Source organism: Callithrix jacchus, chromosome 9 (genome assembly GCF_049354715.1).
Source record: "Callithrix jacchus isolate 240 chromosome 9, calJac240_pri, whole genome shotgun sequence".
Lineage (NCBI taxonomy): Eukaryota > Metazoa > Chordata > Mammalia > Primates > Cebidae > Callithrix > Callithrix jacchus.
In genome coordinates, this window is record NC_133510.1 from 22,615,987 (window position 1) to 22,630,783 (window position 14,797).

At 46.5% G+C, this 14,797-nt stretch overlaps 1 pseudogene; it reads left to right on the plus strand.

Moving 5' to 3' along the window:
• Positions 1 to 841: 841 nt before the first annotated feature.
• On the plus strand, positions 842 to 1,461 carry LOC100896565 (large ribosomal subunit protein eL20 pseudogene; annotated as a pseudogene).
• The last annotated feature ends 13,336 nt before the right edge of the window (positions 1,462 to 14,797 follow it).

Sequence of the window (14,797 nt, forward strand, 5' to 3'; positions counted from 1 at the left end):
TGTATACATTTGAAATAAACCAGAAATTTGTTACCTTAAAAAAAAATTTTAAAAAGAGCCGGGCACGGTGGCTCACGCCTGTAATCCCAGCATTTTGGGAGGCCGAGAAGGGTGGATCACGAGGTCAAGAGATCAAGACCATCCTGGCCAACATGGTGAAACCCCGTCTCTACTAAAAAATAAAAAATTAGCTGGGTATGGTGGCATGTGCCTGTAATCCCAGCTACTCAGGAGGCTGAGGCAGGAGAATTCTTGAACCCAGGAGGCAGAGGTTGCGGTGAGCCAAGATCTCGCCACTGCACTCCAGCCTGGCACCTGATGACAGAACGAGACTCTGTCTCAAAAAAAAATATATATATATATTAGGCCTGGCGTAGAGACTCACGTCTGTAATCCAAGCACTTTGGAGGCCAAAACGGGCAAATCACTTGAGGTCGGGAGTTCAAGACCAGCCTGACCAACATGGTGAAACCCGGTCTTTAAAAAAAAAAAAAGCCGGGTGCAGTGGTGAGTTCCTGTAGTCCCAGCTACGCGGGAGACTAAGGTGAGAGGATCGCTTGAGCCCAGGAGTTCTGGGCTGTAGTGCTCTATGCCGATCGGGTGTCTGCACTAAGTTCGGCATCAATGTGGTGACCTCCCAGGAGCGGGGGATCACTAGGTTGCCTAAGGAGGAGTGAACTGGCCCAGGTCGGAAATGGAGCAAGTCAAAACTCCCGTGCTGATCAGTAGTGGGATCGTGCCTGTGAATAGCCACTGCACTCCAGCCTGGGCAACATGGCGAGACCCCGTCTCTAAAAAGAAAAAAAAGCTTTTTGTCGGGGGCGGCGAGCGCAGAGAGAACGCCATGAAGGCCTCGGGCACACTACGAGAGTACAAGGTGGTGGGTCGCTGCCTGCCCACCCCCAAATGCCACATACCGCCCTTCTACCGCAAGCGAATCTTTGCGCCTAATCACGTCGTCGCCAAGTCCCGCTTCTGGTACTTCGTGTCTCAGTTAAAGAAGATGAAGAAGTCTTCAGGGGAGTCTACTGTGGGCAGGTGTTCCAGAAGTCCCCCCTGCGGGTGAAGAACTTCGGTATCTGGCTGCGCTATGACTCCCGGAGCGGCACCCACAACCTGTACCGGGAATACCAGGACCTGACCACCACGGGCGCTGTCACCCAGTGCTACCGAGACATGGGCACCCGGCACTGCGCCCAGGCCCACTCCGTCCAGATCATGAAAGTGGAGGAGGAGATCGCAGCCAGCAAGTGCCGCCGGCCAGCGAAGCAGTTCCACGACTCCAAGATCAAGCTCCCGCTGCCTCACCGCGTCCTGCGCCGTCAGCACAAGCCACGCTTCACTACCAAGAGGCCCAACACCTTCTTCTAGGTGTGGGGCCCTCGCCCGGGTGTGCCCCAAATAAACACAGGGATGCCCCCCACAAAAAAAAAAAAAAAAAAGAAGAAAGAAATACAAAAATTAGCTGAGATCACCTCACTGCACTCCAGCCTGGGCAACAAGAGCAAAAACTTCGTCTCAAAAAAAAAAAAAAATTAGGCTGGGTGTGGTTGCTCGCGCCTGTAATCCCAGCACTTTGGAGGTCAAGGCAGGCAGATCACCTGAGGTCGGTAGTTCAAGACCAGCCTGACCAACATGGTGAAACCCCGTCTTTAAAAAAGAAAAAAAAAAAATTATCAACCGGGTACAGTGGTTCATTCCTGTAATCCCAACACTTTTGGAGGCTAAGGTGGGAGGATCGAGGCCAGGCACGGTGGCTCACGCCTATAATCCCAGAACTTTGGGAGGCTGAGGCAGGTGGATCATGAGGTCAAGAGATCGAGACCATCCTGGTCAATATGGTGAAAACCCGTCTCTACTAAAAAATACAAAAATTCGCTGAGCATGGTGGCGCATGACTATAGTCCCAGCTACTCGGGAAGCTGAGGCAGGAGAATTGCTTGAACCCAGGAGTGGAGGTTGGCGTGAACTGAGATGGTGCCATTGCACTCCAGCCTGGGTAACAAGAGCGAAACTCCATCTAAAAAAATAAAAAAGGTAGAAGGATCGATTGAACCCAGGCGTTTGAGACCAGCCTGGGCAACATAGCAAGATCCCATCTTTACAAAATATTAAAAAAATATCCAGGGCACGCGCCTGTGGTCCCAGCTACTTAGGAGGCTAAGGTGGGAGGATCACTTGAGCCCAGGAGGTGGCAGCTGCAGTGAGCCACAATCATGGATCATGCATACCACTGCACTCTAGCCTGGGTGGCACAGGGAGACCCTGTCTCCAAAAAGAAAAAGGAAAACAGTGTTAAACTAAATAAAAAGAAGAATCTTGTTAAGAATGAATGCCAATTCAACAAACCACAGCTCATAGCAGTGAGCTATGATAGCACCATTGCACTCCAGACTGGACAATAGAGCAAGATGTTGATTCTTTTTTTTTTTTGAGACAGAGTCTTGCTCCATCGCCAGTCGCCAAGTGCCAGGCTGGAGTGCAGTGGCACGATCTCGGCTCACTGTAACCTCCACCACCCAGGTTCAAACAGTTCTCTTGCCTCAGCCTCCCGAGTAGCTGGGACTGCAGGCACGCACCACCATGCCCAGCTAATTTTTGTATTTTTAGTAGAGACGGGGTTTCACCATGTTGACCAGGATGGTTTCGATCCCTTGACCTCGTGATCCACCCGCCTCGGCCTCCCAAGGTGATGGGATTACAGGCTTGAGCCACTGCAGACAGCGATGTTGACTCTTTAAACAGAATAGAAGAGCCAGGGGGTCCAAAGTGGCTCCCGCCGGAGGTCATGGTGCTCGCGAAGGCGAGGTCATCAGTTCAAGGCTAACCTGAGCAACCTCATAAAGCTCAAACTGATTAGCAAAAAAAAAAAAAAAAAAGAAGAGCCAGGTGTGGTGGCTCATGCCTGTAGTCCCAACACTTTGGGAGGCTGAGACAGGTGCATAATCTGAGGTTCGGGGTTCAAGACTAGCCTGACCAACACAGAAAAAAAGAGAAACCCTGTCTCTACTAAAAATACAAAAAACTATCCCGGTGTGGTGGGGCGCACCTGTAGTCCCAGCTACTCGGGAGGCTGAGGCAGGGGAATCACTTGAACCCGGGAGGTGGAGGTTGTGGTGAGCGGAGATCGCCCCATTGCACGCAAACACACACACAAAAAAAACAAGAATAGAAGATGCAAAGTCCTTGGGTCATGTTCACTCTTCTCCCTGTTATACTGTGACTTAAATACTGTAATGTAAAGCTAATCATCATTAATACATCTTATGTTAGATGATAAGGAGATAAAAGGAGAAAGGAAAAAACATACACATTCATAAAAAAATAAAAGAAATACTTGCTGGGTACAGCGGCTCAGGCCTATGATCCCAGCCCTTTGGGAAGCCAAATTGGGTGGATCACAAGGTCAGGAGTTCAAGACCAGCATGACCAACATGGTGAAGCCTCACCTCTGCTGAAAATACAAAAAATTAGCCAGGCATGGTAGTGGGCACCTGTAATCCCAGCTGCTTGGGAGGCTGAGGCAGGAGAATCACTTGAATCCGGGAGGCAGATGTTGCAGTGAACCGAGATCGAGCCACTGCACTCTAGCCTGGGCAACAGAGTGAGACTTTGTTTCCAAAAAACCAAATAAATAAATACTCATAACTATTAGAGCCCCTGTTTCTGCAACTGATCACGTGGTTATTTCTCCCACTACCACTAATTCCAATCACCCATTCCATATTCCCTTTGCCACCAGCAAGTCCCTTAGCTGATTGTGACGGTTTGCCTGGCGGGGTGACCCAGACCTTCATTCCTGAAGTGTCTGGGCCATTAGAAGTCCTGCTTGAAGTAGGCTTTTATAATTTTCCATTTACTTTAATCACAGGACATGGTAATACTAAGAGACACCCAAAGGGATCTCTTGTATTTTAGACATACTCTTCCTTACTCCAATGAGTAGCAGCAGCTCAATCTCCCCTTGGTAATCCAGGACAATCACCCCAGCTAGTAGAGTAACTCACTTCTTTACTTGTGATTCAGAGGTGGGAGGAGCCCAAAGTAGCCACACAGCAGTCTTAACCTACGTTCAATGGAATTACTGTTGCGTCTCCTGGTAGAAGCATTTCTCCCTTTGAGACTAAGCCTCTAGATGAGCACAGATTATATAAGATCCCTCAAACTGGAGGAAAAATTTTACTAATGGGGCTGGGTACAGTGGCTCATGCTTGTAATCCCAGCACTTTGGGAGGCCGAAGCGGGCAGATCACGAGGTCAGGAGATTGAGCCTATCCTGGCTAACACGATGAAACCCCATCTCTACTAAAAATACAAAAAAAAAAATTGAGCCAGATGTGGTGGCATGTACCTGTAGTCCCAGATACTTGGGAGGCTGAGGCAGAAGAATTGCTTGAACCTGGGAGGTGGGGGTTGCAGAGAACTGAAATCCTGACACTGCACTCCAGCCTAAGCGACAGAGCGAGATTCTGTATCAAAATTATAATAACAAATAAAAAAAATTTTTTTTTTGAGACAGTTTTTCTTTTGTTACCCAGGCTGGAGTGCAATGGCACGATCTCGGCTCACTGCAACCTCTGCCTCCTGGGTTCAGGCAATTCTCCTGCCTCAGCCTCCTGAGTAGCTGGGATTACAGGCACGCACCACCATGCCCAGCTAATTTTTTGTATTTTTAGTAGAGACGGGGTTTCACCATGTTGACCAGGATGGTCTCGATCTCTTGACCTCATGATCCACCAGCCTCAGCCTCCCAAAGTGCTGGGATTACAGGCTTGAGCCACTGCGCCCGGCCTAATAAATAAAAATTTTACTAGTGAATCACTAGGATAATAGTAGGCAGTGCCAATTCCTTTTTTATTCACTTGATATTTGGACCCATGAATCCTGGCTATGAGAGAAACTGTACGGGATATTGAATGCTGACTTAGAGTATATACAGCTTCCTGGAGGATGTTGCCCCAGCCCTGCAAGGTACTTAGCCAGTGCTGTTACTGAGTCTTCAAAAGGCTGCTCCACCTTTCTATTCAGCTACTTTATGATGATGAGGAGCATTGTGAGACCAGTGGATTTCATAAGCGTGGGTCTATTATTACTGCATTTCATTTGCGGTGAGTGAGCACCTCAATCAGAAACAATGCTGTATAGAATACCATGATGGCAAGTAAACATTGCTTGCAAGGAAGGCAAATCCATATCCAGAGTGTCTATTCCAATAACAACACTGCCCCTTCCATGGTAGAATGTCATTAACCTGCCACTAGGCAGCTGGCTGATTCATCCTCCCCAGAGAATGGGACCACATTGGGTAAGCACTGTAGGTCTTTGCTGCTGGCAGACTGGCCGCTCAGCAGTGGCTATAGCCAGGTCAGCCCCGGTGTGTGGAAGTCCATGTTGCTTGAGTCCATGCATAACCCCCGTCCCTGCCACCATGGCCACTTTGCTCATGAGCCAATTAGTTAGGCAATGACAGAGGTGGGTAGAGGATGAGGCTGACTGGTATCTATAGAACAGGACATTCGATCACTTGATTATTGAAATCCTTTGCTGAGGTCATCTGTTGTGTGTATTCACGTATAATGTAAGTATCTCTCTGTTTTTTTCAGCTGGGGGCAGTGGTTCACACCTGTAATCCCAGAACTTTGGGAGGATTAGGCAGGTGGATCATTCGAGGTCAGGAATTTGAGACCAGCCTGACCAACATCTCTACTAAAAATAGAAAAATTAGCTGGGCAAAGTGCAGGTGCCTGTAATCTCAGCTATTCAGGAGGCTAGGGCAGGAGAATCACTTGAACCCAGGAAGTGGCAGTAGCAATGAGCTGAGATTGAGCCATTGCACTCCAACCTGTACAACAAAGTGAGACTCTGTGTCTCACAAAAATTAAAAAAAAAAAAAAAAAAATTTCTGCCGGGCACAGTGGCTCAAGCCTGTAATCCCAGCACTTTGGGGAGGCCGAGGCGGGTGGATCACGAGGTCAAGAGATCGAGACCATCCTGGTTAACATGGTGAAACCCCGTCTCTACTAAAAATACAAAAAAATTAGCTGGGCATGGTGGCGCGTGCCTGTAATCCCAGCTACTCAGGAGGTTGAGGCGGGAGAATTGCTTGAACCTAGGAGGCGGAGGTTGCGGTGAGCCGAGATCACGCCATTGCACTCCAGCCTGGGTAACAAGAGCAAAACTCCGTCTCAAAAAAAAAAATTTCTGTTTTTTTGACCATTCAGAGAGGTCTATCCATGTATCTCTTTCTCAGACTTCCCTGTAATCAATTTCCCAATCACGTTCCTTTTAAGTTCCTGACCTTCCAGCCAGACCATTGGCTACATCCCTAATATATCCAGCAAAGTTACCTTCCCCAGATATCCGATGACACATAGGTTGAGGATTCTTAGTTCACTAGGATGACACTGAAAGAGTAGGAGGTACTCTTTTTTCCCTATTTCTACGTTCTAGATCATTAAATAATATGTATTCCCATGATTCCACCCTCTTGAACTTTAGAGATGGGGCAGGGGGGTCTCACTATAGAGCAAAGGCTGGCCTCAAACTCCTAGGCTCAAGTGGTCCCCCCGGCTTGGCCTCCTGAGCATCTGGGACTACAGGCATGTTCCAACACACTGGGTCCCAAATAGGCAGCCTACAAATTGAGCACAGATTAAGGGCTCGACGTGGAATGAGGACTGGTTTTGCCAATTTCTCGCTGCTTTAAGGTTGTGAATCACTGCCAGCCATGGTGGTTCACGCCTGTAAACCCAGCACTTTGGGAGGGTGAGGTGGGGGATCACCTGAGGTCAGGAGTTCAATACCAGCTTGACCAACATGGTGAAACCTCATCTCTACCAAAAAATACAAAAATTAGGCTAGGCACAGTGGCTCATGGCTGTAAGCCCAGCACTTTGGGAGGCTGAGGCGGGTACATCACCTGAAGTCAGGAGTTTGGGACCAGCCTTACCAAGGTGAAATCCTGTCTCTCCTAAAAACACAAAAATTAGCTGGGCGTGGTGGTGGGCACCTATAATCCCAGCTACTAGGGAGGCTGAGGCAAGAGAACTGCTTGAACCCAGGAGGCAGGTTTCAGTGAGCCAGAATCACACCATTGCACTTCACTCTGCTCAACTGAGCGAGACTCTGTCTCCAAAAAAAGGAAAGGATTGGTCACATAACCTAGTGGGTGGAAATGGGAGGAAGCAGAATCCAAATTCAAGGTGTCTGACTCCATGACTGAAACATGAGAGAATCTGAGACCAGGCAAGGTGGCACCTGTAAATACCAACATTTTGGGAGGTCAAGGCGGGCAGATCACCTGCGGTCAGGAGTTTGAGACCAGCCTGAACAACATGATTAAACCCTATCTCTACTAAAAATACCAAAAATTAGCCAGTCGTGGTGGCCTGCAATCCCATCTACTCAAGAGGCTGAGATAGGAGTACTGCTTGAATCTGGGAGGCAGAGGTTGCAGTGACCCGAGATCACACCATTGCACTCCAGCCTGGACAACAAGAGTGAAACTCCATCTCAAAACTAACTAAATAAATAAAATAATCTAAGAAACATTGAATTTTGAGATTCATGGGCCTTTAACATAAATGCAAGCTAACCTACTAGGTGCTAGAAATGCCTCTGTCTTGATCTGGGAGGTTGTACACAAGTTATGTACATAAGTAAATATTCATTAAGATATTTATATGCCAGGCACTGTGGCTTATGCCTGTAATCCCAGCACTCTGGGAGGTCAAGGCAGGAGGATCACAAGGTCAGAAGTTTGAGACCAGCCTGGGCAACATGGTGAAACCCCGTCTCTACTAAAAAAAAAAAAAAAAAACACAAAAATTAGCCGGGCGTGGTGGTGTGTGCCTGTAATCTCAGCTACTCAGGAGGCTAAGGCAGGAGAATTGCTTGAACCCAGGAGACAGAGGTTGTAGTGAGCCGAGACCATGCCAGTATGCACCAGCCTGAGCGACAGGGCAAGACTCTGGTCTCAAAAAAAAAAAAAAAAAAAAAAAAAAAAAAAAATTTATTTAGGATGGGTGTGGGGGTTCATGACTGTAATCCCAGCAGTTTGGGACGCCGAGGCGAGTGGATCACCTGAGGTCAGGAGTTCAAGACCAGGCTGGACAACATAGTGAAAACCCGTCTCTACTAAACCTAGAAAAAATTAGCTGGGCATTTTGGCCAGCGCCTGTAATCCCACCTGCTGGGGAGGCTGAGGCAGGAGAATCACTTGAACCTGCAGGTGGAGGCTACAGTGAGCAGAGACCTGGCCACTGCATTCCAGCCAGGGTGATGAGTGAGGCTCTGTTTCTGATAAATGATATTTACTTGAGATTTGTTCACCACATGGAAGTTGTTTCTCAATTCAAATTTAAGAAAAAAAAATCTAGTGTAATTAGCAAATGCTTTCTTTTTTTTTTAAATTTTTTTTTTTTTTTTGAGAAGGAGTTTCGCTCTTGTTACCCAGGCTGGAGTGCAATGGCGCCATCTTGGCTCACCACAACCTCTGCCTCCTGGGTTCAGGCAATTCTCCCGCCTCGGCCTCCTGAGTAGCTGGGATTACAGGCACGCGCTACCATGCCCAGCTAATTTTTTGTATTTTTAGTAGAGACGGGGTTTCACCATGCTGACCAGGATGGTCTCGATCTCTTGACCTCGTGATCCACCCGCCTCCGCTTTCCAAAGTGCTGGGATTACAGGCGTGAGCCACCACGCCCGGCCCTAAATTTTTTTTATGGAGACAGGTTTTCACCATATTTGTCAGGCTGCTCTCGAACCCTTGACCTCATGATCCACCCATCTCAGCCTATCAAAGTGCTGGGATTACAGCCCTAAGCCATCAAGCCCCGCTTTTTTTTTTTTTTCTGAGACACAGTCTCATTCTGTCTCCCAAGCTGGAAGTGCAGTGGCACAATCTCCATTCACTGCAGCCTCCGCATCCTGGGTTCAAGTGATTCTCCTGCCTCAGCCTCCTAGGTTAACTGGGATTATAGGCCCCTGCCACCATGCCCGGCTAAATTTTATATTTTTAGTAGTGACAGTTTCACCATATTGGCCAGGCTGGTCTCGAACCCCTGACCTCAGATGATCCACCTGCTTCGGACTCCCAAAGTGGTGGGATTACAGGCATGAGTCACTGCTCCTGGCCTAGCAAATGCTTTCTTGAATCTGAATTTCCTTCTCAACATTACACTATGTGCCCTAGCTTTGAACCCTTTGTGCTTTTGTTGTCTTTTGTTCTTCTGAGAGGGAGTCTAGCTCTGTCTCTCAGACTGGAGTGCAGTAGCATGATCTTGGCTCCCCGAAACTTCCACCTCCCAGGTTCAAGCAACTCTGTGCCTCAGCCTCCAGAGTAGCTGGGATTACACCATGCCCAGCTAATTTTTGTGTTTTTAGTAGAGATAGGGTTTCACCATCTTGGCCAGGCTGGTCTTGAACTCCTGACCTCGTGATCTACCCGCCTCAGCCTCCCATAGTGCTGGGATTACAGGCTGGAGCCACCACACTGGGCCGAACTCTTTATTTCACATAGTTAGATTTATTTACTCCTGGAGGCAGGGACCTCTTGCTCCTTCTTCCTCCAACCCCTTTAAAATAACTAAAACACTCTGACATCGTGCAATATTCTAAATACAATATTTATTTCTTTTTGTAAAAAGCTTTTAATACTAGTCTAGAGCAGTAGTGACAAGTGAGGAAGATTGGAGCAAGGAATTTGATCTGTAACTGACCCTGAACAATAGAGATAACTCACTATCTAGATAGTTCACTATTTGGATGCTGTATTATTAGAGTCAACAGCTTTATTTCATCCCACATCAGCTAATTGGAGCAACAACAGCCAAGGTCAAGATAAGAGAATTGTCATAGGTGCTGGACTGTTCTCTCCCCAACACCATCACCTCCCTCATATCCTCCCACATGTTCTTCTTCCTCCTCTTCTAACACCTACCCAAAAATTGAAGAGGGGATTCTCTTCTGGCCAATAATATTATATTGTTCCAGAGCAAGGTTCTATGTTTGCTAAACTTTGAAAGGGATTCTTAGATATTCCTCCTCTCCCTGGGCCTAGACTTATTAGAGGTTACAAAGAAATTCCTTTTACATTGGGTCAAAGAGCCCCTGAGGGTAGGGTGGAAAAAAGGAAGTCATCAATACCCTGGTAACAACAGTGTTGTTCAAGGTCAAGACCATTCCCCCCCTCTTATTTTTCTTTTCTTTTTCTTTTTTTTTGAGATGGAGTTTGGAGTTTCGCTCTTGTTACCCAGGCTGGAGTGCAATGGCACAATCTCGGCTCACCGCAACCTCCGTCTCCTGGGTTGAAGCAATTCTCCTGCCTCAGACTCCCAAGTAGCTGGGACTACAGGCGCGCACCACCATGCCCAGCTAATTTTTGTATTTTTAGTAGAGACGGGGTTTCACCTTGTTGACCAGGATGTTCTCGATCTCTTGACCTCGTGATCCACCCGCCTCGGCCTCCCAAAGTGCTGGGATTATAGGCGTGAGCCACCGTACCCGGGCAATTAGGAGTATTTTTAACAATTCGGTTTGATGGTTTAGTCTTCTGAACTCTACAGTAGACCTTAGAATTTGGTATACATAGTAATTCCGTCCTTGAATATCAAAAATCTTTAGTTAGAGTAAGATCTGACAAATTCAAAGCTGAACCATGAGTCAGAAATTTTTTTCCAGCACCATAGGAAAAGTGATAAAAAAACAAAATTTAAAAATAAAATATTTGTTGGGTTTTTGTTGGTTTGTTTTCTTTTGTTTTGTTTTGATTTGAGAAGGAGTTTCACTATTGTTGCCCAGGCTAGAGTACAATGGCTTGATCTCAGCTTACCACAAACTCTGCCAATTTTCCTGCCTCAGACTCCTGAGTAGCTGCTATCACAGGCCCACACCATCACGCCTGGCTGTCTTCTATCTTTAGGAGAGACAGGGGTTTCACCATGTTGGTCAGGCTGGTCTCGAACTCCTGACCTCGTGATCCACCTGATTCAACCTTCCAAAGTGCTGGGATTACAGGCTTGAGCCACCTTGCCCGCCTGATTGTGTTCTTATAGGCATAACAGGCAAAATAAGTGAAGAATATCCTGTATAATTCCATTTGTAAACTCTAGACTAGCAGTTTCAGTAGCTGTGCTGTTCGTCTTTCCATTGCTGGTAATTGGGGAGTACTCTACCTCCCAGAGGAAGGAGGACTGTTTGTTGTAAATTAAAGACTCATTGTTCAAGGCTCATGGAATTGTCAGTTTAGGGGACCTGAGGCAAAGAGCATTGTTGTTTTTAAGAGTTATTTTGTATCACATTGATGTGCAGTTCAATATTTAAATGTCAGGAAATGACTCCTAAACTATTTGTTTACAAAAGCCTAGTTCTCATTTAAGCCCATTCCTTCATCAACAAATAATGATTTTCTACTTTTTGCCTGGTTCTCTCTAGGAGAGTAGTTCTTAAACAATAGCATTCAAATCACCTGGTTTCAATGGGGGACTGTCATCAAAAAAAAAAACACAAAAATCACAGGGAGAACTTTAAAACAGATTCCCCGTCCCTCCCACCAAAGATTCCTACTCAGTGGTGAAGCCCTCAATCAGCATCTCTAACAAGCTCTCAGGTGGTGCTGAGGATGCTGGTGACTGAACCAGACATCCTCTTTTAGGGCTGCAGATAAGACAATAAATAAAACAGGCAAAAAATAAAAATAACTGTGCTCAGTGGCTCACACCTGTAATCTCAGCACTTTGGGAGGCCGAGGTGCGTGAATCACCTGAGGTCAGGAGTTTGAGACCGGCCTCGCCAACATGGCGAACCCGGTCTCTACTAAAAACACAAAAAAATTAGCCAGGCATGGTGGTGTGTGCCTGTAATCCCAGCTACTTGGGAGGCTGCGGCAAGAGAATTGCTTTAACCCTGGAGGTGGAGATTGCACCATTGCACTCTAGCCTGGGCAACAAGAGTGAAACTCCATCTTAACAAACAACAAAAAAATTCCTCTCACAGAGGTTACATTCTAGTGGTAGTAGAGAGATAAGTCAGATACATAGGTAGGTAGGTAGGGAGGTAGGTAGATAGGTAGATAGAGAGAATGTATATTACCTCTGTCACCTGGACAAAGGGTATGTTCACATTTGGCATGTGTGTCAACCCAAGCTGCACCTGATCTGAGCTTTTCTTTTTCTTTTTTTTTTTTTTGAGAAATAGATTGCTCTGTCACCCAGGCTGGAGTGCAGTGGGGCAATCTCAGCTCACTGCAACCTCCACCTCCTGGGCTCAAGCAATTCTCCTGCCTCCCAGCAATGGGGATTACAGGCGCCTGCCACCACGAGTGGCTGATTTTTGTATTGTTAGTAGAGATGGGGTTTCACCATGTTTGCAAGCCTGGTCTCCAAGTCCTGACCTTGTGATCCACCCACCTCGGCCTCCCAAACTGCTGAGACTACAGGCGTGAGCCCCCACTCCCAGCCCACTTGACCTTTTCTAATTATCTTCAAGGCTGCCTATTGCCCTATCCAAATCCTATTACTTGAATTATTTTAAAAATCTCCCATTTTGGTTTTGGTGGGGTTTGGTCAGCTCCTTTACTATACTCTGTTTTATCAACAAGGCCTTTATTGTGTGCCGACCTCCCATCGCATCCTGTGACTTACCATGCCTTGACTGTCTGGGAATGTAGCCCAGTAGGTTTCATCCTCATTTTACCCAGCTCCTGTTTAGATGGAGTTGTTCTGATTCACGTGTCTGATCGTGAGATCCTCACTGAGTGTTAGTTGCTGTGTTCTCTCCTGTAACTCCCTCCTGTTGCACTCCTGCCTTTAAGTCCTGTTAAACATTTTGGAACCCATCATTTTCTCTCATGCCTTTACCCAAACTGCTAATTTTCTGGAATTCCCTTCACTCCACATTTTTCCTTCTTAGATCACTGACGATTGTCCAGTCCTCCCTCCCATCCCTCCTCGACCCCAACCTCCATTATTTCTACTCTCTTAGCATTCAGTGCATTTTTTCAGTACTTACTACACAACATTATCATTATAATTAACATTATAATTTTCTTTTTCATCTATTTGATCTACTCTACTAAATTTTTAGCACTTTTGTTTTATTTTTTTAGAGACAGGGTTCCTCCATGTTGGTCAGGCTAGTCTCAAACTCCCAACCTCAGGTGATCCATCCACCTCGGCCTCCCAAAGTGCTGGGATTACAGATGTGAGCCACCTCACCCAGACATCACCTTTTTTTTTTTTTTTTTTTTTTTTGAGACAGGGTCTCATTCTGATGCTCAGGCTGGACCGAAGTGGCACAATCTGGGCTCACTGCAACTTCTGCCTCCCAGGTTAAAGTGATTCTCCTGTCTCAGCCTCCCTAGTAGCTGGGATTACAGGCATGCACCACTACACCCAGTTAATTTTTGAATTTGTAGTTGAGACAGAGTTTGTTGGCCACGCTGTTCTTGAACTCCTGATCCACCCACCTTGGGCCTCATAAAGTGTTGGGATTACAGGAGTGAGCCACCGTGCCTGGCCTATTAGCTCATTTTAACACCTTTTTACGATAGCCTGTTCCAAAAAAATCCAAAATCAGACAGCTTCCTAAACCTCAACTTTATTCAAATTGCTTTCCTTGGCGAAGAATGTAGTAAGTCGGCCTTCCAGCCACCAGCCCCCTTCCCGTTGGTCTTTCACTCCGGAGGCGCTTACCCTAGACACAATGGGACAGAAAGTGGGGGATGGGGGAATTCAGGTCAGGCTTTTATGCAAAGACCCCCTTCTGCAAAGAACAAAGCTTCTGGTACCTACCCTTTCCAGAGCTGCGGGCAAACTCAGCCTTGATGAGTCTTGGTGGCCTTGACAGTCCCCAATTACCAAACTGTGCTGATTAAGAATGAAAGGAAGGCAAATTTTTCCCTTTTTTAAAGCAAATCTTCCTATTTCTAACAAGACACAGACTATCTGCCTGAAGCATGATGTATCTACTTCCACTTACCTGCTCCCCGCACCCTATTCTTACTCTTCTCCAGAATGGAGGTCTGAGAAGAAAAAAGATCATGCCACATTTCATCTCCTTGCTTCGCACCCAGCAATACTTCTACTCTCAACAGCTGGAGCCTTTGCATTGTGAACAAAAGTCAGCTTGCGTGGGAGTAAAGCCAGCCGTTCCGGGTGCAGACCCCAGAGGCAGAGTGCAGAGGAGAAAGAGTCAGAGAGTTGTGTCTTCAAAAATGACATAATCGGGATTTGCTTAAGAGTTTACTTTTCAGGGTGGGAGATGGAAAAGAGAAAGAAATCTTACGTTTCTTAAATGTTGGGTTTGGGAACAGGAAGGAAAATAAAAACTGCAGACTTTGTCCGCAAATGTTAGTGCTGGAACCCCACTCTAAAAACTTTGTTCCTTTGGAAACCATACCTCCCTTCACCCTGCAAAAACAAAACAAAGCAAAACCCAAACACAGGATGAGCACGGAGTAGTCCTGAAAGACACGACAATATCACCAGACCCGAGAAGAAGCTAAAGAGCCAGAGGAAAAAAGCCAGAAGTCGACTGCCTGGCAGGAGGGATAGACAAGAGACCAAACTGAAGGGAACTAAGGTAGGGGCTGAAAACAAGTACCATTTTGAACATTAACTGATTACTGTGTTGTGTTTTACTATGACCTCAGAGTGAATCAAAGAAGAAAATGGAGCTAGTTGAAATTTCTGCCCAAACTAGACAGACTTTGAGACACCAAGTTATCTCAAATCAAGAAATCTCCCCAATGAGAATTTCAGTAACCTCAGAAATTGAAGGTGCACTCATTCTTTTTTTT